The sequence below is a fragment of the Macaca mulatta genome, chromosome 17 (assembly GCF_049350105.2).
Source record: "Macaca mulatta isolate MMU2019108-1 chromosome 17, T2T-MMU8v2.0, whole genome shotgun sequence".
In the NCBI taxonomy this organism is placed as follows: domain Eukaryota; kingdom Metazoa; phylum Chordata; class Mammalia; order Primates; family Cercopithecidae; genus Macaca; species Macaca mulatta.
The window spans coordinates 15,378,996-15,403,190 of NC_133422.1; the positions used below are offsets into that span (position 1 = coordinate 15,378,996).

At 45.1% G+C, this 24,195-nt stretch overlaps 2 long non-coding RNA genes across 2 annotated transcripts in view; both read right to left on the bottom strand.

The window, feature by feature from the left end:
- The window catches only part of LOC144336273 (uncharacterized), a 51,601-nt gene extending 47,927 nt beyond the window's left edge, over positions 1-3,674 (bottom strand). The window contains exon 1 of the long non-coding RNA XR_013407902.1: positions 3,292-3,674. This is a non-coding gene — a long non-coding RNA (uncharacterized LOC144336273). The remainder of the gene's footprint in view (positions 1-3,291) is intronic.
- A 7,158-nt stretch (positions 3,675-10,832) lies between these two features.
- On the bottom strand, positions 10,833-15,008 carry LOC144336275 (uncharacterized). Its single transcript, XR_013407905.1, has 2 exons — positions 14,791-15,008; positions 10,833-11,517 (listed from the first exon to the last, which is right to left on the bottom strand). It is a non-coding gene; the product is annotated as an uncharacterized LOC144336275 (long non-coding RNA).
- Between the last annotated feature and the right edge of the window lie 9,187 nt (positions 15,009-24,195).

The window sequence follows — 24,195 nt, forward strand, 5'->3', positions numbered from 1 at the left end:
AAAGACTTGGAATCAACCCAAATGTCCATCAGTGACAGACTAGATTAAGAAAATGTGGCACATATACACCATGGAATACTATGCAGCCATAAAAAAGGATGAGTTTGTGTCCTTTGTAGGGACATGGATGCAGCTAGAAACCATCATTCTCAGCAAACTATCACAACAGAAAACCAAACACCGCATGTTCTCACTCATAGGTGGGAATTGAACAATGAGATCACTTGGACTCAGGAAGGGGAACATCACACACTGGGGCCTATCATGGGGAGGGGGGAGGGGGGAGGGATTGCATTGGGAGTTATACCTGATGTAAATGACGAGCTGATGGGTGCAGCACACCAACATGGCACAAGTATACATATGTAACAAACCTGCACGTTATGCACATGTACCCTAGAACTTAAAGTATAATAATAAAAAATAGATAAAATAAAATAAAATAAACAGACAATACCCGACCTACGATGCTTGGATTTAAAATGTTTCCACTTGATGGATGTCTGGGGTATTAAATGCATTTTCCACTTCATGATGTTGACTTATGTTGGGTTTTTGGGGATGTAGCCTCATCAAAAGAAAACAAGCATCTGTATGTGTTGGTTTCGGTGTTTGGTTGTGAGAAGAAATAGGAGACTGTTGCCTTCCATAGTAGAGATGGAGTAGTCAAAATATGAGGCCCATGGGTGAGGATGAAGACACTCTCAAAACACAGGCCCATGCAACAGGGATTCACACACCGCAAATCTCAAAACTGACAATGTTCAGTCATAGCAGCAGTCATCCCTTTTGGTTAGTGTGGTTGCTATTCTTCCTAGTTTGCTCTTTCCCAGGGACAGTCAAAAACAAAAGAGAAGCATAATCATCATCATCACAGTTATTATTAGTAACTTTATTGAGGCCATCCCTGTGGCTCACACCTGTAATCCCAGCACTTTGGGAGGCCGAGGCAGGGTGGTCACTTGAGGTCAGGAGTTCAAGACCAGCCTGGCCAACATGGTGAAAACCCATCTCTACTAAAAATACACAAACAAATTAGCTGGGCGTGGTGGTGCACACCTGTAATCCCAGCTACTTGGGAGGCTGAGGCAGGAGAATCACTTGAACCTGGGAGGCGGAGGTTGCAGTGAACCAAGAGCGTGCCATTGTACACCATCTCAAAAAATGAAGAAGAAAAAAAACTATTGAATACCCCTACTGGGTACCGGGTACCTGGCACAATTATGTGACTTAAATACATTATTTCTTATCCTCACAACAACCATGTACAGTAGACACTATCATTCCAGTTGTTCACATACAAGAACTGAAGCCCAAAGAGGTTAAATATCTTGTCCAAGGACATACACACAACTCTGAAATAAATTTATCATTATATATGAGACACTGAGAAATCAATGAGTAATGCTTTTACAGCAGGTGCAGTTTTTATGTGACCTTTCCCAAAAGAGCATTTGATAAAATTCAAGGATACGATGTGAAAGCAGCTCATTGCATCAAACCCTTGGATGTGCTAAATGAGCAGGACCAGATTTGCAGCCTTCTGAAAATCTAACTTGATAAATTGTCTCTAGGTTGGCACATTGCAAAGAACTTGAGGGCAGACAAACTCCCCTCATAGGGGCCTGAAGAGGCCTGTCTGCCATGGTGGTATTGGAGGCGGCAAATCTGGAAGTTTTTTTTTTTTTTTTTTGAGATGGATTCTCGCTCTGCCACCCAGGCTGGAGTGCAGTGTCATGATCTCGGCTCATTGTAACCTCTCCCTCCCAGGTTCAAGCTATTCTCTGATTCTCCCGCCTCAGCCTCCTGAGTAGTGGGGATTACAGGTGCACACCACCACCATCACCACGCCTGGCTAATTGTTTTATTTTTGGTAGAGACGGGGGTTCACCATGTTGGCCAGGCTGGTCTCAAACTCCTGACCTCAAGTGATCCGCTCTCCTCAGCCTTTCAAAGTGCTGGGATTACAGGCATGAGCCACTGTGCCCAGTCAAACCTGGAAGTTTTAGAAATCATGAATACAAGAAACGGGGGCCACCATCTCTCATGAATGTTGAGAAGCCTGACAGGTGTCCTCACTGAGCGTGAAGGCTGCCCCCATCATTAATTCATTCACTCATTCAGCAATTACGTCTTAAGTCTTTACGGTTTGCCAAGTTCTGTATGAAGCCCCACGTTCGAAGCAGTAAGCAAACCCCTCTAGTTCACTGGGGGAATCCAACAGCGCACACATGGTTTCTTTGCCAAGTATCACTGCTGCGGTGAGTGATGGCAAAACAGAGGCAAAATGACAACACAGGTCTCTCACTTCATAGATCACATCCTGGGATCCCAAAATCGCCACATTAATACTGATACACTGTATTTTATCTTAAAATAAGCCATGTCCAAACTGTGTACCTCTAGCTAAAATAACTATTCCGAACTAGTCCCTGGTCTCTGTTCCTGCTAAAAGTACAGCTGTGTTTCTCCAGGTAGGATAATCGGGAAAGACAGTACAGGCTGAAATAAATTTTCTCAGGCCAGGAGAAAGGAGGCTCCAGGGACTGGCGTTAGCTTAGAAAGAAAACAGAAGGGGATGGAGGATGAGAGGAGAAAAGAACCACCTGTAGGAGAAGGGACGTGTCTGGCTCCAGGTGAAGAGACGGGAATTAGGCTGGGAAACTCCCCGGCTCCTGTCTCCTTCCCTCCTTCCCCTCGCTGCCATCCCCTCCTCGAATTCCCTCACCATACCCCATCCTGTTTGCATTACTGTCTGTTTCCACTCCACCCTCATTCTAAATGATTTTCCAGTTGATAGAATTTCACTGGAACCCAAAACTGCTTTGAGGAGACATGAAAAAGAGGAATAAGCAGAAGAAACAATAGGAATCCAAGGGAGATCTTTTGGGAGGGGTTTTAAACTGAGAAGGGCTGTGATCAGAGCCCTTTCTAAACATGTGCACCTTTGTTTAGCTTGAATGTAACAACCATATGTCTTCATTTTATGTAATTGCATATCAAGATATAAATGACTTCAGATTGAAATTCTGAAAAATCAGTGTTACACCAACAAAAGTACCATAACCTGGTTCTCAAATGTTGCATGTTAAGCCAAATCCTGGACGCCAATGGATACTGTGATCGCCACTCTGATAGGGCTGTGGGCAGAGTGCAGGGGCACAAAGTGGAGAATCTCTGCCCAGGCTGGGGTGGGCTCCCTGGAAGGGGTGATGACCAGAAGCTGACACATGAAGGATGGGAAGTTAGAGAAGAAAAGGATATGAATGTGGAGAAGAGGTGACCTCTTACCTTTGGGTGCTGTGACTTTGCTGTTGGTGCTCTGGTCACACAGGGAATGCCGCAAGCAGTGCCAAGGTGCTCCTCAGGAGGCAGTTTGGGACCCACCTTACTGTGTTTTTCTTTTTTTCTTTTTTTTTTGAGATAGTGTGTCCGGATTCTGTTCCTTCTGGTGGGTTCGTGGTCTCGCTGACTTCAAGAATAAAGCTGTGGACCTTCGTGGTGAGTGTTACAGCTCTCAAAAGTGACACGGACCCAAAGAGTGTGTAGCAGCAAGATTGTTAACAGCAAAAGAACAAAGCCTCCATAGCGTGGAAGGAGACCCGGATTGCTGCAGCTGGCTGGGGTAGCCAACTTTTATTTCCTTATTCGTCCCTGCCCACGTCCTGCTGATTGGTCCATTTAACAGAGTACTGATTATTCAATTTTACAAACCTGTAGCTAGCCACAGAGCACTGATTGGTGTGTTTTTACAGAGCACTGGTTGGCACGTTTTACAAACCTCTAGCTAGCCACAGAGTGCTAATTGGTGCATTTTACAATCCTCACTACAGAATGCTGATTGGTGCATTTTACAATCCTCTTGTAAAACAGAAAAGTTCTCCAAGTCCTCACCCAATCCAGAAGTCCAGCTGGCTTCACCTCTCAATAGGGTCTTGCTCTGTCACTCAGGCTGGAGTGGAGTGGCCCTGTCTTGGCTCACTGCAGCCTCGACCTCCTGGGCTCAAGCAATCCTCCCACCTCAGCCTCCAGAATAGCTGGGACTACAGGCATGCACCACCATGCCTGGCTAATTTTTTTTTTTTTTTTTTTTAATTTCCTGTAGAGACAAGGTCTCCCTATGTTACCCAGGCTGGTCTTGAACTCTTGGCCTCAAGCAATCCTCTATCCTGTGTCTCCCAAAGTGCTGGAATTACAGGAGTGAGCCCCCTATACCCAGCCCCACCTAACTCTTTTTCTTTTTTTTTTTTTTTGAGACAGAGTCTCGCTGTGTCACCCAGGCTGGAGTACAGTGGCGAAATCTCAACTCACTGCAACCTCCGCCTGCTGGGTTCAAACAATTCTCCTCCCTCAACCTCCTAAGTAGCTGGGATCGCAGGCACCCCCACCATGCCCAGCTAAATTTTTTTGTATTTTTAGTGGAGATGGGGTTTCACCATGTTGGCCAGTCTGGTTTTGAACTCCTGACCTCAGCTGATCTGCCCGCCTCAGGCTCCCAAAGTGCTGAGATTCCAAGCATCAGCCACCGCGTCCAGCCCCCACCTAACTCTTAATGGACTGCAACACACACCCTAGAAGAGATGTGTGAACAATTCTAAAAACAGACAATCCTTAGTATCCACTTCAACTCCTCAGAATATCAGCAGCACCCTAGGCATGACTGATTCCCAGCGGCAGGGTTGCTGCTGTGTCCCCGAACCTAAATGTATTTATTAGCACTTAAGGAACTCAAAAATGAATGTCAGAGAATGCAGCTGCTGATGTTGAAGTAGGCAGTTGTTTGTTTCCTAACTCTTAAATTTCACTAATATACTGTAACCAAGATGGAAACAGACTACGTCTTTCTGGTTATAGAGGCTTCTCTTCCTCTATCACTAACATGGACCTACAGGCTTCCCAGCAGAAATCTACTTTCTGGGACTTTTAAGAGACAGAGAACACAGATAGACCTTGCCCCTTTGTTGGACAGATTCAAATGTTTTGCTTGTTTTTGTTGTTTATTTTTTTAAAAATTTTTTGGTAAGAGACAGGGTTTCACTCTGTCAGCCAAGCTGGAGGTCAGTGGTGCAATCTCAGCTCATTGCAGCTTCAACCTCCTGGGCTCAAGCGAATGTCTCACTTCAGCCTCCTGATTAGCTGGGACCACAGGCACACACCACCACTCCTGGCTAAGTTTTGTATTTTTTTGTATAGACAGGGTTTCAACATGTTGCCCAGGCTGCTCTCAGACTCCTGGGTTCAAGTGATCCGCCCACCTCGGCCTGGGCTTCCCAAAGTGCTGGGATTACAGGCATGAGCCCCTGTGCCTGGCCTTGCTTTTCTTGTACAGAAAAAAAAATTCTACCTCATTGTCATTTCCAAACATACCTTTAGTTCTGCCCCTGGAAGCAAAACAAATTGGTACTGGAAAAAAATGAACAACCCCCCTGGCATCAGGAGCCCCAATTATTTTGGGAGAGCATTTGTTGCTTGTTAGAGGGACCTCAACAACAAAAGCCTCATAATTCATTACTTAACAGAAGACCCATCTTCCTATTGGATTTGACAAGGGGGCTATAATAAGTTCTTCTAAAAGCAAGCCCAGACCACTCAGTTATAAATTGTAAATGTGGAAGATTTTTTTTTAAATCCTTGTTTCACAGAACTTCAAACATCTATGTACAAAATCAAAAGACTGAGTGTCTACGCTGATTTTTGTTAAGTGTGGTGCAGATTTTTATAAGGGCGTTAATATTTGGTTCATAGAGAGACCAGAGAGAAAGATAAATAATTGTCACATTATCCATGGCAGGTTTCTCCAGAAGGTGAAGGGAAATATGGAAATGGTCGGTGTTTGGGAATGAAATCCAGTTGTTCCTCATATAAAAAAAAGGTAATGAGAAATCCAGGCCCGAAGTTCTAAGAAGAAAATGGGCACAAGTTTAGAAGGAAAAACTATCGAAGTAAATGAATGGGCATGTGGGATCCTGACATGGGGATATTGAGAAAACAGAGTAGACTGCATTTTAAGTTTATAAAGAAGGGCATATAACGCAAGAAGTAAAGAGACATAAACAATTTAGCAAGAATCAGAGCAAACCATTTAGATTCTATTTTGGCAATATGGAGGCTTTGCTATTCTCAAACCATCCCATTACAAAACACCTGAAAATGTTGGAACCCATGAGAATGTAAGGGAGCTCACAACAGGCCAGTATCAAAGTTCAGCTGTGAATTCTGAAAGCTAAATTCTTCAAACTACCCTAAGGCTATTTGCCAATCCCGTTTCCATAGCCCTGTGGAGAAATAAAGATAAGCTTAGACCCACCAAACTAAAGAGTTGGAACAGAGCCCACCTGCCTCCCCTGCACCCACCCAGTCCCTCAACACACAATAAAGCCAGAATTCCTAAAAGGCTATTCTTAAGGTATAAGAGTGAACTAGGAAAAAAAAAAGCAAACAAATTTGTTTCTCTTTGGCTTTGTGTGGAGAAGGGGAACAGTCTCTACTGAAAATTCATGATCACAGCCCAGCCCATGATCTGTGTGATGTTGAAAGCCTCAAGCCAAGGCTTCCATTTAAAGTGGATCTGGTTTGTTACTTCCTTGGGCACCTGGAAAAAATAAATGCAAATTGTCCTTGGAGAAATGGACCTTAGTCTTCAGTAATTTTCCATGATTAAATTTGCATGGAAAATGAGCTCTTGGGAGAGAGAGAGAGTGAAAGAAGGAGAGAGAAAAAACATTCTTCTAGGAATAAAAATCAGTACAAGTAATCAACAGCTGAATTAGACTCCTAAATACTACAAATATGAGAACTACAAATATCAAAATGTATTAAAATTATGTTTAATATGCTATATACTTTTAATATGTATTTTTATATTCTGAAATTCTACTGGTTATGAAGGGGCTACACTGTCTGGAGTATATACCCTGGGGTTCGTTGTCATGCTCTGAGAAAGAATTCAGGACACAGACACATGTGGGTGGGTTAAGGAGAAGAAAGTTTAATAGAAGAAAGGAGAGAGGAGAGCAGTTCCTTGTGAAAGAGAGAGAGAGATGTCTGAAAAGACGGGAGGTGGTGGATTGTATCAGATTCTATAGACAGGCTGGAGAAGGTGGCGTCTGATTTACATAGGGCTCACAGATTGGTTTGATCAGGTATGATGTCTACATAGTGTATGGGGAAGGCTGGTCGCCCCACCCTAATCTTATACAAATTGGATTTCTAGTTGATCAGTGTCATCTTGTCCACTCCTTTACAGTACAGGTGGCTGGCAGAGAAGAGAAGATGGAGCTGCCATCTTGAACATGTCTAGTCCATAGTTCCTGCTGGCATTCACCCATACAAGCTCCTAGCTTTCAGGCTGCTCTTTGTTAGAAAATGATTTGGGGCTGCTTTTTATTTAAAAAAAAAAAAAAAAAAAAAAAAAAAAAGCCTTACAGAAGACCCTCATGCCCTTGCTATCTGCATAAGTAATTCTTAACTTCTATATCAGTTATTTTTAAGGAAAGGAAAACAAGACAATTAATATAAAAATAAACGAATATACAAGAATGAATTTAAAACAAATATAAATGAGTAAATATTAGAAAAAAGAAGAACACACCATCTCAAAAGACCAGGATGATTTCAAAACTAACCAAAGCAAACTTCAGGAAATAAAAAATACAATTAGTAAGACATGAGCTTAATGGGTTACACAGCAGATTAGACTCAGCTGAAGAAAGAATTAGTGAACTGAAATATAGATTTGAAGAAATTGCCTAGAATACAAGACAGAAAGCAACGAGATGAAAAATATGAAGACATGGAGGATAGAATGAAAAGTTCTACATATATCTGACTGGAATTCCAAAGAATGGAAAGAAAGCAATATTCAGTAAGATAATGGCTCAGAATTTTCCAAAACTGATAAAAGACTTGAATCTTCAAATGCTGGAAACATAATGATTCCCAAGCAGGATAAATAAAACATATGTATGCCTAGATTCATTGCAGTGGTAATATAGACCCTCTAAAACAAAGAGAAGATTCTAACAGCAAAGACAGATCACCCTATAAACCATACAATTAGACAGAAAATTGACCTCTCAACAAAAAACACAATGGAACCAGAAGGCAAAAGAATAACATTTTTAAATCACGTGAGAAGAAAAGAACAGGTAGTGTGTTGTATTTTAATCATATTATACTCACAGCAAAATTGTCTTTTAAGAATAAAAGTGAAATAAAGACATTTTCAGGTAAATAAGAATGAGAGCTGGCCAAACGCAGTGGCTCACGCCTGTAATCCCAGCACTTTGGGAGGCCGAGGTGAGTGGATCACCTGAGGTCAGGAGTTAGAGACCAGCCTGGCCAACATGGCAAAACCGTGTCTCTACTAAAAATACAAAAATTAGCTGGGCGTGGTGGTGGGTGCCTATAATCCCAGCTTTTTGGGAGGCTGAGGCAGGAGAATTGCTTGAGCCTGGGGGACAGAGGTTGCAGTAAGCCGAGATCTCATCACTTCACTCCAGCCTGGGTGAAAGAGCAAAACTCCATCTCAAAAAAAAAAAAAACAAAACATAGAGCCTAACTAAAACAGACCTTTGTAAAGGGACTTAATATTCTTCAAGCAGAAGGAAAGGATCAGAGAGAGAAAGACCTGAGCTGCAAAAAGAAATCCTGTGCAAGAACCTGGTAAGTGCATAAGTAAACGTAAACAATAAACTGAACAAACAATTATGACAATGTCTAACATAGGGAGTTAACAAAAGGTGGAAACCAAGTCCTGGACAATGAATGGTATCTTGTAAGCGGGTAGTGACTGGTGACAAAGCATTTTAGGGTCCTTGTGTTGTCTGCTGGGATGCTGATAAAGGAGATTCGGCTTCTTGATGATCTACAGGCGGCCAGAACCCAGCATGCTCAGAAGGGTTTAGAAGCCCTAAACCCTTATTCTTTCCCGGGCTGATAGCAAGAATGGCATTATATTTTGTTTTTATTTTACTCATTTTAAAAAAGTAAAAGAAAGACCCTAAAGAGTTCAAATACAAATATCTTTTCTTGGAACTTTGTTCAGTTTAAGGTGGTTGATCCAGTGAGGAAAAAGGATCAGGTCTGTGATGGTTAATACTGTGTCAACTTGATTGGACTGAGGGATGCAAAGTGTTGTCTGGGTGTGTTGGGCGTTGCCAACGGAGATTAACATTTGAGTCAGTGGAGCGGGAGAGGTGGTCCCAACCTCAGTCTGGGTGGGCACCATTTAATCAGCTGCCAGCGTGGCTAGGATAAAGCAGGTACAAGAAGATGGAAGAGTAGACTTGCTGAGTCTTCCAGCCTCCATCTTTCTCCCGTGCTGGATGCTAGGAAGCCCTCAAACATCTGACTCCAAGTGCTTCAGTTTTTGGACTCTTGGATTTACAACAGTGATTTGCCAGGGACTCTTGAGCCTTTGGCCACAGACTGAAGGCTTCCCTACTTCTGAGGTTTTGGGACTCGGACTGATCCACCACTGGCTTCCTTGCACCTCAGATCGCTGACGGCCTACTGTGGGACTTTACCTTGTGATCGTGTGAGTACGTTCTCCTTAAGAAGCTCCCTTTCATGTATACGTCTATCCTCAGCTGGGTGCAGTGGCTCACGCCTGTAATCTCAGCACTTTGGGAGGCCAAGGTGGGCGGAACACCTGAAATCAGGATATCGAGACCAACCTGGCCAACATGGTAAAATCCTGTCTTCACCAAAAATACAAAAATTACCTGGGCATGGTGGCAGGCACCTGTAATCCCCACTACTCAGGAGGCTGAGGCAGGAGAATCGCTTGAACCCAGGAGGTGGAGGTTGCAGTGAGCCGAGATGGCACCACTGCACTCCAGCCTAGGTGACAGAGTGAGGCTGTCTCAAAAAAAATTTTTATATATATATATATATACACACACACACATATATCATCTTTCCTATTAGTTCTGTCCCTCTAGAGAACCCTGACTACTACAAGTCTCAGGCTGCCCAGTTGTCCTGGGATCAATGAGACTTCAGATTGTCAAGGAGGAATCTACTTCCACAATATCCATTCCTAAAACCATAACAACACTTGCTAGATCCCCAGTTACACATTGTTTATTAGTAACAAAGAAATAGTTTCAGTATTTCCTTCCTTCCTTCCTTCCTTCCTTCCTTCCTTCCTTCCTTCCTTCCTTCCTTCCTTCCTTCTTCTCTCTCTCTCTCTTTCTTTCAACAGGGTCTTGCTCTGTCACTCAGGCTGGAGTGCAGTAGCACAATCATAGCTCACGGTAGCCTTGAACTCTTGGGTTCAAGTGATCCTCTTGCCTCAGCCTCCAGAGCATTGGGATGACAGGCACGCACCACCACACCCAGCTAATATATTTTTTTATTTTTCTGTAGAAACGGGGTCTCACTATGTGGCACAGGCTGGTCTCCAACTCCTGGCCTCAAGCAGACCTCCTACCTTGGCTTCCAAAGTGTTGGAATTACAGGCATGAGCCACTGTGCCTGGCCACTTTTGCCATTCATTATACATAAGTTTTGCTTAGGCAAAAAAAAAAAAAAAATGTATAGTAGTAAACTCATGAAAAGCTTCTTCCATGTTGCACCTGAGATGTTACCTCCTAACCTGCTTAGGCTTGTTTTTGTTTCTGGTTGTTACTAAACCAAGAACTAGAGGACAGAGGCCCCTGTGTACCAAAGGAAGTCCTCGCAGGAAGAGGGAAAGCACTCGATGAGTCAGTGTTGGCAGAGCCGGCTTACATTTTCTGAGCTGTTTGGAAGGCAGTCAGGATTAATAGTGAACAGCTATCTTTCTGAACTTCATTACGGGGTAGCCCATATAAGAACAGGCACAGAATGGTTTTTGTTTTGTTTTACTTTTTAAATAACACCCCCGGATGCCCGCAGCTGGAGGGATGTGAAATAATATCACACAGGGAGGGCTCTGGCTCAAACAGGGGATTCGTTTCCTTGTGGATTCCATTAGCAATCGCTCTTCTGCTGGGGAGGTGACGCAGAGAACCAACTGGGATGATCGAAGAACTGTCCAGCCGACGGAGGAGGAGCTCGCCAACAACCAACCTCAAATGTTTATAAGAAAATACACCACGGAAGAAGTCTCTTTAGAAATATTGATAACAGGATGTCCTGAAAATGAATCCCAACAGTTGCACATTTACAGACTAATTTCTTTTTTAAAAATTCAGATATACAAACTGCTGTTGCAATATGCAAAATAGAACAGGGTCCAGAGGGTGAGGGGGGTGTGGCCTTGTAAGAGGCTGAGGATGGGCAGAACTTAGGTTTCATCAGAGTAACACCCTAAGTCATACCTCTTGGAAGGTTTTCACTAGTTTTTAAATCAAGTAGAAAACAGAAGTTAATTTTATAATTTTCCTGTTTCACTAATAGTGTTTTGTGTTGTTTTGTTTTCCCCAGGGTATTATGGTTTTCATTTCCAGTATGGATCCAATCATCTAATGTTTCATTTCTTCCATAAAGTCCTAAGTTCAAGAACGTCTCCAGGTTTTGTCATAATGGCTCCTGCACAGAGTAAAACATAGGATGCTTTTAAGGGCAAAAGTCTGTTTTTTCAAGAGGATATAAAACTAGGAAAGCAGCCCCCAGCCAAGACCCCCCAACACAATTGTATTAGTCTGCTTGGCTGCCATAACAAAATATCACAGATGGGTGGCTTACACAACAGAACTTATTTCCTCACAGTTCTAGAGACTGGAAGTCCACGGTCAAAGTGCTGTCAGGGTTGGTTTCTAGTGAGGACTCTCTCCATGGATTGCAGAAGGCATCTTCTTTTTTTTTTTTTTTTTTTTTTGTCATTTTATTTTATTTATTTTTTTGGGATGAAGTCTCTCTCTGTTGCCCAGACTGGAGTGCAGTGGTGTGATCTTGGCTCACTGCAACCTCCATCTCCCGGGTTCAAGTGATTCTCCTGCCTCAGCCTCCCAAGGAGCTGGGATTATAGGCGTGCGCCACCACACTCGGCTCACTTTTGTATTTTTAGTAGAGATGAGGTTTTATCACATTGCCCAGGCTGGTGTCGAACCCCTGACCTCAAGTAAGCCACCCACCTTGGCCTCCCAAAGTTCTGGGATTACAGGCAGGAGCCACTACACCTGGCCAAAGCACCTTCTCATTGTGTTCTCACATGGCGTCTTCCTGTGTGGGAGTGGAGGAGAAGGGAGAGGAAGGGAGTAGGGAGGGAGGTCCCTGGTCTCTCTTCTTCTGCTTATAAGGCCACAGCCCTATCTTACTAGGGCTCCACTCTTTTGACCTCGTTTAATCTTAATTAACTCTCCAAAGGCCCTCCCTCCAAATACAGCTGCAATGCGGGGAGTAGGGCTTCAACATATAAATTCCAGGGACATGCGATTCAGTTCGTAACAAAAGTATGGCTTTATGGAGGTTCATTTGTGACGTCTGAAAATGTGACAAGCCCTCAGACTTGTTCGAACCTCCCAGTTGAGAGGAAGAGCACTGCCTTTGTCTTCACAAGACGTGGTTTTGAATCTTCTACCCCTTACCTACTAAGGTGATGTTGAGCAGGTTCCTAAACAAGCATTTTGGGAGGGTCATATATTAAATATGAAAATGTGTAGTCCTGGGTCCTGTGAATAGCAAGGAATTAATATCTGATAGTTCAGTAACTCTTCTGGATGATTCTGTGTATGCCGGAAATGTGAAGTCAAAATGCTGTGTGACTGAGTTGGGTCAAATAAAAAACATCTATGACTATAGTATTGGTTATTGTAGGATAAAATAAAGCAAGTTGAATTTATTTACAGGGCTTTTCAGGGTTAGCTAATGTTCTCATATTTGTTCCTTCATACCAAAATATGAACAGCTGGGCTGCCAGAAATATGTTCTTCACCCTATTTTCTGAAGCTAGCTGCATTCCTTTTCCTTTGTAAAGTGAGAGAGGATTAGGATCAACAGTTAGACAAACTAGCGTATATGTGTCTTTCGTGGAGAAAAGCAGAACTCAGCCATTTTTCTAATAACCAAACACTCTGTCCTAAAGCCCTTTAAACTGATATTGTGTTGAATGATGTCACTAATGTTAATTGACAGTTTGCTGGAAACCATCTCTTGAAAATTCTCCTTTTCCGTTCAAGTCCTGTTTATTTTGTCACAGAATTAGAAATCAAGAAACTTCCAGAAAGAAAATGTGTGTGTGCATATGTGTGTACGCACATATGTTCTGGCTTTTAAACTAGGAAGGTCATTTGCAAGAGAGGGAGAAAAAAAAATGCAACAAGTAGAAATGAAATTAGACCTGTGTTTATACAGTTCTCCTCATTGGCCCGGGACTTATTTTTGAAAGTTTGTAAACTGGCCTTCCAGTTTAAATTGAATAAGTAGGTGCAGCTGAGTAAATGGAGAGACCTGGGTTTGCAGCCATGTGTTTTCACTTTAAAATTACATCGACGAGGAACAGAGGGGGTTAGAAACAAAAATAAGAAAGGGAGAGAGAAGACAGTCTACGTTTAAAGGGAAAACGTGAGAAAACGAATAGTCAAAACAGAAGTCCACTCTGCTCGGCCCCTAAGGGGTCGGCAGCCAGTCCACCATGACAGGGGAGACAGAACAGCCTGCCCAGAGCTATCCCCACAGACCTGGGGACGAGGGGAGAGCTTGCAGGCAAGGAACACTGAGGTGCTGCGCTGGGTCTATAAAGGCCTGGAGACTTCCAAGCTGGCGTGGATTTAAGACACCTTCATCTGGAAGTCTCCCCACAGCCGCCTGGGGAAATCCACTCTTCTGCTCAACTTAAAAGACCAACTCAGCTGATCCTCAATAAGAACACTGACTTTCTCTGTAGCTAGTTGGTATTGGCTAAATTGTATCCCACTTCCCAAAATTAATATTTTGAAGTCCCAAGCTCCAGTATCTCAGAATGTTAACTATTTGGAAATAAGGGCTTTAAGGAAGAAATTGAGTTCAATGAGGTCATTAGGGTAAGACCTCATTCCAGTCCAGCGGGAAGGCAGGTGTCTGCAAGCCAAGGAGAGGCGCCTCGGGAGACACTGACCCTGCAGACACCTTCACCTTGGACTTCTGGCCTCCAGAACTGTGGGGAGATACGTTTCTGTCGTCCCCTGCCACCCAGTTTGTGGTATTTGGCTTGTGGGTTATGGCAGCCTCAGCCACCTGATACACTACTGAAGACAACCCCACCTATGGCTCCAGGGAAAGATGGGCCATGTTTTTGCTGGCACTGACACGGGGAAAATAGGGTAGCTTCTTCCTCTGACACCAGCGGAATCGCTTCGTTTCTGCCTCCTTAATGGCACGGGGCACGTTGTAAAAGCTATCCGGAGACTGTAATGATTCATGAACTTCTGGGTGATCCTAAAAGACTTCCCTCAGCTTACCCCTGCCACGACCCTGCTATGGGTAAACTGTGTCCCCAGCCCCTCCCACCCCAAAAGCTATGCTAGATTCCTAAGCCCCAGGACCTGAGAATAGGATCTTATTTGCAGATAAAATCTTTAGAGAGGTGATCGAGTTTAGGTGAAGTCATCATAATGCGTCTAATCCACTGTGACCAGTGTCCTTATAAAGGGGAAATGTGGACACAGAGACAGGTGCAGATGAAGGCAAAGAGTGGGTGATGGATGCAGAGGCGGAGGAAAGCAAAACTTCTGGGGAAACCCCGAGGCTGGGAGAAGGTCTGCAAGAAACCAACCCTGTCCCCATGTTGACCTTGAACTTCGGCCTCTAGAATCGTGAGACAATACATTTCTGTAGTTCTGCCCCCACCCCCCACCCCACCCCCAGTCTGTGGTACGTTCTTACGGCAGTTCCAGGAAACGAACGGTCCCTCTTCCCAGGTTCCTTCTCCTGGGAACCTGATGAGAATCAGCTCCGGGCGTCCAGTCCGCACATGGAGCTCCCAGAAGCTGTGGGTCCAGTGGCTGCACACATTTGGTGAGAGCTGCAGCAGCTCTTTGTCTGCGCACACTCAGCCCACCAGTCCCCCACCCACCCCTCCTAATGGCTCTGAATCTCCCCCATGCCCCTCTGCTTCTTCTCTCTCCACGCCCTTCGTGCCCACGGCCTTCTCCACTCCTCTTTTAGGCTTTAGTTCCCCGAAGACTTCCGGTTCCCTTTCTGGCCCCTCCCGGGCTGGCGCCTGCAACCCCCCCCCCACACCCCTCCACACCCCCCCATCCCCCCACCCCCGGGCCCCTGCCTTCTGCGGATCCCTGAACTCGAGGCCTGGCGCGGATTGCAGGTACTCAGTAAATATTCGCTGAAAGAGTAAATAAAATGAAAAATCGTGTTGAAGGGTGTGATGTAAAGGCAGACGTATTTGTCTATGACTATGTAACAAATTTCCCCAAACCTCGCAGTTTATTCTCGCGGTTTCTGTGGGATGGGAACCGGAGGCTCAGCTGGGTTCCAGGCGGGCTGTTGGCTGAGCCTGGCTGCCACACCAGAGCTCTGCTTCCAGCTCGCTCACAGCTGCTGCCTGGCCTCAGTTCCTCGCTGGCAATGCAGAGACCTTGGCTCCTCACCACCTGGGCCTCCCCGTGGGTGGCCTGCGTGTCCTCGGGCATGGTGGCCGGCCTCCCTGGACGAGGGCGAATGACCAAGCTGGAGAGCCCAAGATGAAAGCCACAGGCTCTTGCCACCTAACTGTGGACAGGACATATGGTCACTTCTGCTGAATCTATGGATACAATATAGGGGAGGGATTACCCAGGGTGTGAATTCCAGGAGGCCAGAATGATCAGAGCCATCCTGAAAGCTGCCTACCCAGAGAGACAAGGGTTCAAATCCCAGACTTTTCATCAACGGGCTCCGGGCAACACTGGCCCCTCTACAGATCTCCTTGGCTGATTTTCAGCTGAATCATGACAGCTAATAATTGGAAGGCGATGGACTGTTCAAATGGTTGCATATGTTGTCTCATGGAATCATCCCTTCAGCCCCCAGAGCCAGCAAGTAGTACCCACGTCTACTTCAAAGGAGAACAGCTGCAGGTCACTTGCATGGTAAGGGACAGGGACGGGGGCTGCAGCCTTGAACCTGAGTCTGCCTCTCTCTCCCTCCCATGATTTTTGTTTTTGTTTTTGAGATGGAGTCTTACTCTGTCACCCAAGCTGGAGTGCAGTGGCGCAAACTTGGCTTACTGCAACCTCCGCTTCCCAGGTTCAAGTGATTCTCATGCCTCAGACTTTTGAGTAGCTGGGATTATAGGCGCTCACCGTCATACCTGGCTAATTTTTGTATTGAGTAGAGACGGGGTTTCATCATGTTGGTCAGGAGTGCCTGACCTCAAGTGATCCGCCCACCTCGGCCTCTCAAAGTGCTGGGATTACAGGCATGAGCCACCACGACTGGCCCACTCCCATGTTTTTAATATGGGAAACTGAGACTGCTGGACTGCTGAGCCTTCTGCGGAGGCCTCGGGTTGAGGAAAGGGCTTCCACCTTGCTGTGGGCTCCCACCCCACACGCATCCTGTCTGCTTGTCCTGTGCTAGGAGCAGTGCCACGGGGCCTGTGGATCCTCAGGCAACACAAACACTCGTGCTGTGGGGAGAGCCCGTCTCCCCTGAACAGAGGTGGGCAGTTCGGGCTGCTTCGTAGAGTCACAGTCTGCAGGAATCAACCCTGGCCCGATGGCACAGTGTCCGATGGCCGCGTGGACTAACTGGCTTGACACGCACCACAGCCAGGTCACGAGCTGTCACTCTCAATTCACCTTTGTTTCCAAACATTTGTTTCTGCCATTTTAAGGGGAGGGAAGGGTTTTAGACCAAACCAACTCATGGTTTGGGGCCACTCACTGGAGGCCGAGGACATCTCCTGGGGGCAGTGAACAGGCAATGAGAGGGACTGGAAGGTCACATTTGCGGCCAGAGCCCAGGCTGCCCTGGCATGTCCGGCAGGACCACGGCCAGTCCTACTGGATGGCTGCGTCTCCCCTTTCCCTCGGTGGCCACATTTCAGGACCCCTGATTTCTTTGCAAATTCCACCCTGCCCGGCCAGCCCGCTCACTCTCATGCCGACCGCAGAACCAAGTCTGCACCCCTTCAAAGGCAGAGTTGGGGTAATTTTACTTGACAAGACTGTGCCTGCCCTCCTCCTCTTTCCTCATCTGCCTTCCTCTCTCCTGACCCTGTTTATTATTATCAGGAAAAAACAATAGGTCCCCATTTAAACTTCAAAGAAAAGCAGCGGGTCGGGTTTCAAAAAACTGCAGAGGCCTGGGCTTGGGACAGCCCCATCCCTCTCTCTCCCCTGAAAACCTGGGGACGGATTTCAACTCTCTGTAGGCCAGCACTAGCGCTCAGGGTCAAGGTGAGGCCCAATCTGTGACCACAGAGGAATTCTGGAATGTGGTGATGACCAACAGGAATTGTATGAATGTCCCTCTGTGGAGAAGCCTGAGAGAGAAAGGCTCATGGAGGGCGGAGGGCGGAGGGTGGAGGGCGTGGGACCAAGTTCCTAGAATAAGGCTGTGGCCCCATGGTAAGGGCCTGGATGGGGAAGGTCAATGTTAACCCTTTGAAGGGCCCCTGGGAAGTGAATCAGGTTCAGAGCCCAAGGCTTTCTCACATAGGTGTGTTCTAAAGCTGGCAAAGCCCCTGATCATCAGCCAGTGTCAGGTGTCACAGCACAGCCAAGCGACCAGACCAGCGGATGAGACCTTGTTAATCCCCAGTGCTGATGAGTAGCTGTTCTCCCCATCACATACTGGATGTGTTAGGGGGCCCTTAGGACTTGTTCCATTCTGCCTTACCCCGCGGTGACTGGAAGGCACAGTTCCCGTTCCCCAAATGAGTCTCAGCGTGGTGTTCTCATTCCTGCCCTGTGAGTACATCCACCCAACCTACTGATTTTCCTTGTTTAATAGCATTTAAAGCTGGTTGCGGTGGCTCACACCTATAATCTCAGCACATTGGGATTTTGAGATGGGAGGATTGCTTGAGGCCAGGAGTTCAAGACCAGCCTGGGAAACATAGCAAGACTCCCATCTCTACAAAAATAAAATAAAATAAAATAAAATAATATAATATAATAAATATAATATAATATAATATAATATAATATAAAAATTAGCTGGGCACGGTGGTACATGCCTGCACTCCCAGCTACTCAGGAGGCTGAGGCTAGAGGATAGCTTTAGTCCAGGAGATTGAGGCTGCTCACTAGCTATGATCACGTCACTGTACTCCAGCCTGGGTGACAGAGTGAGACCCTGTCTCAAAAATAAATAAATACATAAAAATAGCATTTAAGCAATGGAGGGAGGGAGATCTTTGTGGCCTTTATCCTGTGTTGCTAAGCAGACCTTCAGAACTCCAGCTAACATGTCAGGGACACCTTGGGAAGGTAGAATGGAATAACTAAACAGGACTTGGTGCTGATGGCAGACAAGCTCCACTCCAGTTCACCTCCACTGCTAGCTCCCTCCATCTCCCCTCCACTGCCAGCTGGCTCCATCTCCCCTCCACTGCCAGCTCGCTCCATCTCCCCTCCACTGCCAGCTGGCTCCATCTCCCCTCCACTGCTAGCTGGCTCCATCTCCCCTCCACTGCTAGCTCGCTCCATCTCCCCTCCACTGCTAGCTCGCTCCATCTCCCCTCCACTGCTAGCTCGCTCCATCTCCCCTCCACTGCTAGCTCGCTCCATCTCCCCTCCACTGCTAGCTCGCTCCATCTCATCTCCACTGCCAGCTGGGCCTCTGAACAGGGCCCATAAGATAATTGAAATTTTCAGCTTATCTCTAGAAAGGGGAAAATCATACCTATTTTGCAGACTTTATTCAGAGGGAAAGAAATGCATATAAAATGCCTAGCATAGAAGTCAATGTTCAGTTTAATAGTTTTCTTTTTCCACCTTCCCCTGGAAGTGATTCATCCAGGTGGCACTAGGAGGATGTTCGCCGCAGAGGGCATTCGAGAGACGACAACTCTAGACATCCATGCAGCTTCTGTTCTCGTGCTCCTGCTGTTTGCAAATTCCACAGTCACAGACTGCACCCTGGAAAACTCAGGACACCCTAGAGTGAGCTGCTCTGAAGAATAAAGTTGCTACTTGCGTGCTACCTCTGGTTGCTACCCCTGGTTGCGTTTGGTTGCCACATAATGAAATGATTTTCCTTCCCTCTTTTATTTCCTTTCTTTCTTTTTTTCTGAGACAAATGGAAAAATAATTTGATCCCCTTGAATCTTTTCACCCTTGGTATTTTCCCCCTTCACACCCGAGCACCGCCCCTTGATAAATGAGAACACATGTGCTGAAATCGCGGACTTCACCCTCCAGACTCAGGGTCCTCATGCTCTTGGGGGGACACATTTCCTTTCAAACCTCCAGAATAAATTCATCACAGCAGGAAGAACATTGTTTTTCTTAAAAAAGAAAAAAATCAATTCCTGTATGACAATTATTTCATTTCAGAGGGAACTGCTCCCCTTTCATCTGAAGCTTTCTTGTCTCCAACTCTGCAGTGTTTGACCGTGGCGGTCCGGCACCCTCGGCCCGGCTGCTTTTGCAAAGTCCACACTGATTCATTACTTCAGAGAGCCAAAGGGTGACACATGCATATTTTGAATATTACCCTGTATGTAGATCTGCCTCTGGCTTGACTTAGGGGCTTCTAACCTCCTGATGTATTGGCACCCACATGCTTTCGATGGTGTGTGCATTTAAAAAATCTTGGAGGGTGAACTTTCTGAAAAGGATGCTGGGAACCATGTTTTTTCACTGTTATTTCTCTACTATACCAGCCCCTTTGCAAGCAAACCCCTTTTTCCTTAATGATAACACACAGTGACAAATGCCCAGTGCTGTAAACACGAAGCTCCTTGGTTTGACTGAGACGGTCTGTAGCTGACATCAGAGAAACAGGACATCTTCTTGAACCAAAACACCCACTCAAGAATTCCTATAAACTTCCTTACGCTTTGTTTTAAGGAAAACCACCTGACAAGAAGCATACTTGTTCCTCGCTGCCAGGCATCTTTCTGTTTATGTAGCCTTTGTTTACATGTGCCCCCTGTTAATAACAATCAATATTTAACAGATGCACTCAAGCACCTTGGAAACTAATTTTCTTTCAAACGCAGGCACTTTCTGGGAAGGAATAAAAGGAGAGGAGAGGAGAGTTGGCAGCCCTCCATCGCGTGACCATTTATTGTCATGGAATGTAGCAGAAGACGGCTCCTGCTATTTCCTTTTGATTTCAGTGTGTAAATCTGCTCTCACCTAAAGCTTGACCGCATGACAGTGCAGACACACATTAAACTGATTATTTCTGTCTGAGCTGTGTGTAGAATGTGCACTCTAAATTGCACATAAAAATGTTCTCCAAAATAGTACCACCTGCCTGCATGAGGATCATTTTCTTTCACAAAGGCAGACTCAGATGTGTTTCTAGGATTCGGCAGCCTCCGGGCTGATGAAGGTTGCCGCCCTTTCTGTGTCGGGTACAAGCCGGGCTGGACTGGGGCTGCTTCTCTTCTTTGTCCCCTGCCTTCCCCTCCAGAGGGAGATGAGGACTCTGGGGGCCTCGCTGTGGTGTCTTGAGCTCTTGCTTAGAAGAGGGTCTCAGATTCCCAGGGAGCAGCTTCTCCTGATCAAAATGGGAGAGAACAGAGGAAAGCAGGGTGGGTGAGTAGAAGGGGCTGGAGTGAAGCGAGTGGAGAACAAAGAGGTAGAAGAACATGAAAGTACAGCACAAACCATCACAGCCCAGGGAAGAGCACCTAGAGAAGAGGAGAGAGAAACAAACCTGGTGAGGAAGACAGAGAAAGGAGGATGAAACTAAACACTGGGAGAATGGCTTCATTTTTTAAAAGGCAGAATGAAAACTAACCCCAGAAAAGGCAAGATCAAAGTATCACGATTTCTCCAGATTAGCCTATTTTTCTCCAAACAAATGCCGTGCCCTTGCCAAGAAAAAGAAGAGAAAGATGTTCAGAAGGAGAAAGAGAGGGTGTTCTACCCATACAGGGGCAAGCTGCGGGATGTCATTCTCAACAGAGCGCTTCCCTGACTCACTAACTCACACAAGGACCAGAGTAAAGGAAGTCAAATCATCCCATCTTTGAGGGCTGGGCTTGCAAATGCTTCTAATTTTCTAATATTTGGGGTTATGTGCTGGAATTTTCTTGGTCATGCTATGCTCTGGATACATAGCTTTGAGGATCTAAACATGGAAAATAGAGGCTGCCCCTTCAGTTATAGTTGAAAAATTGAGGACCACAACTTTTCCGTCATGTCATTATTAGCTGGGAGGGCTGAGGCTACTCTGCTCTCTCGCAGACTTTGGGACTTCTGGTTTCGGCCCCTAAAAGTCTGGGGCCCTTCGTCCTCATCCCCAGACTGTGCTTTTTGCTTCTATTTCCCATTTTAGCCAAGCTTCTAAGAAGTAATCTATATCCATCTGGGCTCAGTGGATCACACCTGTAATCCCAGTCCTTTGGGAGGCCAAGGCAGGAGGATCGCCTGAGGCCAGAAGTTTGAGACCAGCCTGGACATCATAGGGAGACTCCATCTCTAAAAAAAAAAAAAAGAAAAAAAAATACAACAAAAAGGCTGGGCACGGTGGCTTACGCCTGTAATCCCAGCACTTCGGGAAGCTGAGGCGGGCAGAGCACCTGATGTCAGGAGTTTGAGACCAGCCTGGCTGACATGATGAAAGTCTATCTCTACTAAAAAATGCAAAAATTAGCTGGTGTGGTTGTGCCTGCCTGTATTCCCAGCTACTCGGGAGGCTGAGGCAGGAGAATCACTTGAACCCGGGAGGCAGAGTTTGCAGTGAGCCAAGATCACGCCACTTCACTCCAGCCTGGACGACAGAATGAGACTGTCTCAAAAACAAACGAACAAACAAAAAACCCAAACAAAACAAACAAAAAATAACAACAACAAAAAATAATAATCTATATCCCTATTTCTGCATCTGCAGCTCATGTTCCCATATCAGACGTCTGTAAATCAGCTTCCCTCTCCCACACCCTGCTATTCCCCACACCCTGGCCAAGTCTAAGCCCCATGCCCAAGGCAGAGGGAACTTTTCAGTCCATTTCTTGTCTTCGTGGTGACACCTAATGATGCTGACAGTCCCGTGTTGAATCTGCCCCTCTCGAGCTTCCTGACACCATCATCTCCTGTTCCCCTCTGCCTTTTCTGACTGGCCATTCTTCCTCTTCCTGTCAGATACCTGTTTTGTTTGGCTTGGTTTGGTTTTAGCTCTGTGGTGGTTAATTTTATGTGTCAACTTGCCTTGATATCTGCTCAGACACCATTCTGAGTGTATTTGTGGGAGTGTTTCTGGATGGGATGAACATTGAATTGGTGGAATGAATAAAGCAGATGCTCTCCCCAGTGTGGGTGGGCCTCATCCAGTCTGTTGAAGGCCTGAATAGAACCAAGCCCTGAGGAAGATGTTCCTCTGTCTGCCTGGTGGTCTTCAGGCTGGGACATTGGTCTTCTTATGCCTTCAGATTTGGACTGAGACTTACACCATTGGCTCTCCTGCTTCTTTGGCCCTTGAACTATAGATCTTGGGATTTTTCAGTACCCCCGAGAGAGAGGGAGAAGGAGAGAGAGAAGGGGAACCTAATGGTTCTGTTTCTCTGGAGAACCCTAATACAAGCTCATTCTTAAGTGTTGGTGTTTCCCTCCCCTACATCTCCCTCATAGCCAAGTCTCAAATGAATCTTCTAACCCAGGTCCCAGGCACATCTCAGCCCTCTGAATTCTGCTGCTGCACCCTAGCCGTGGGTAAACTATTTTCACCAAGGTCATTGCCACTGGCTGAATAGTGGCCTCACAATATATCCGTGTCCTAATCCCCAGAGCCTGGGAATGTCACCTTATGTGGCAAAAGGGACTTTACAGATGTGATTAAATTAAGGATATTGGGATAGGGAGATTATCCTGGATGGTCTGGGTGGATCCTACGTGTTATCACAAGTGTCTGTAAGAGACAGAAAAGGGGATTCAAATTCAAAATTAGCCCCCAATTGGATCATAGACCTAAATGTAAGAGCTAAAACTATAAACTATTTGAAAGAAAACATAGGAGTAAATCTTCATGACCTTGAATTAGGCAGTGGTTCTTTGTTATCTGGCACCAAAAGTATAAGTCACAATAGAAAACAGATAAACTAGACCACATCAAAATTAAAAGTTTTTGTGCTACAAATGATAGTATCAAGAAAACAAAAAGGCAATCTACAGAGTGGAAGAACATATTTGCATATCATAGATATGATTTTAAAAACCTTGCATTTGGAGTATGTAAATAACTCTTACAACTCAAAAATATAAAGACAAGTAACCCAATTTAAAAATGAACAAAGAATCTGAATAGATCTTTCTCCAAAGAAAATATACGAATGGCCAATACGATCATGAAAGAATTTGCAACGTCATTAGTCACTGGGAAATGCAAATCAAAACCACAATGATATCACTTCACACCCACCAGAAATGGCTTAAATAAAAAAGACAGACAATAACAAGTGTTGTCAAGGATGTAGAGAAACTGCAACCCTTATTCATTGCTGGTGGGAATGTAAAATAACATAGTTGCTCTGGAAAACGTTAAACTTAGAATTATTATGTGACCCAGCAATTCCACTCCTAGGGGTGTATGTGTGTGTGTGGTTTATATACACATATGTGCCTACATATGCATGTATATAGAAAGATGGATAAAAGATACACATGTGTATATATATCCAAGATAAATAAAAACATACATGTACACGAAACTGGTATGTGAATGTCCATAGCAGCATTATTCATAATAGACAAAAAGTGAAAACAACGTAAAGGCCTATCAACTGATAAGCAAAATGTGATCTATTCATATGATGGAATATTACAGAGCAGTGAAAAGAAATGAAATCCAGATACAATGCTATGCTGTGAATAAACCTTGAAACATTATGCTAAGTGAAAATAGCTGCAAAAGACCACGTATTGTATGATTCTCTGAATATGAAATATCCAGAATTGGCAAATCTATAGAGACAGAAAATAGATTACAGGTTGCCTAGGGCTGAGGTTTGGGTGGGAAATGAGGAGTGACTGCTAATGGGCACAGAGCTTCTTTTTCAGATAATGGAAATATTCCAAATTTAGATTCTAGTGATACGTAAATCTGTAAATTTACAAAAAGCATTGAATTGTATCTTCAAGTGCTGGAATTATATGATAGGTGAATTATGCCTCA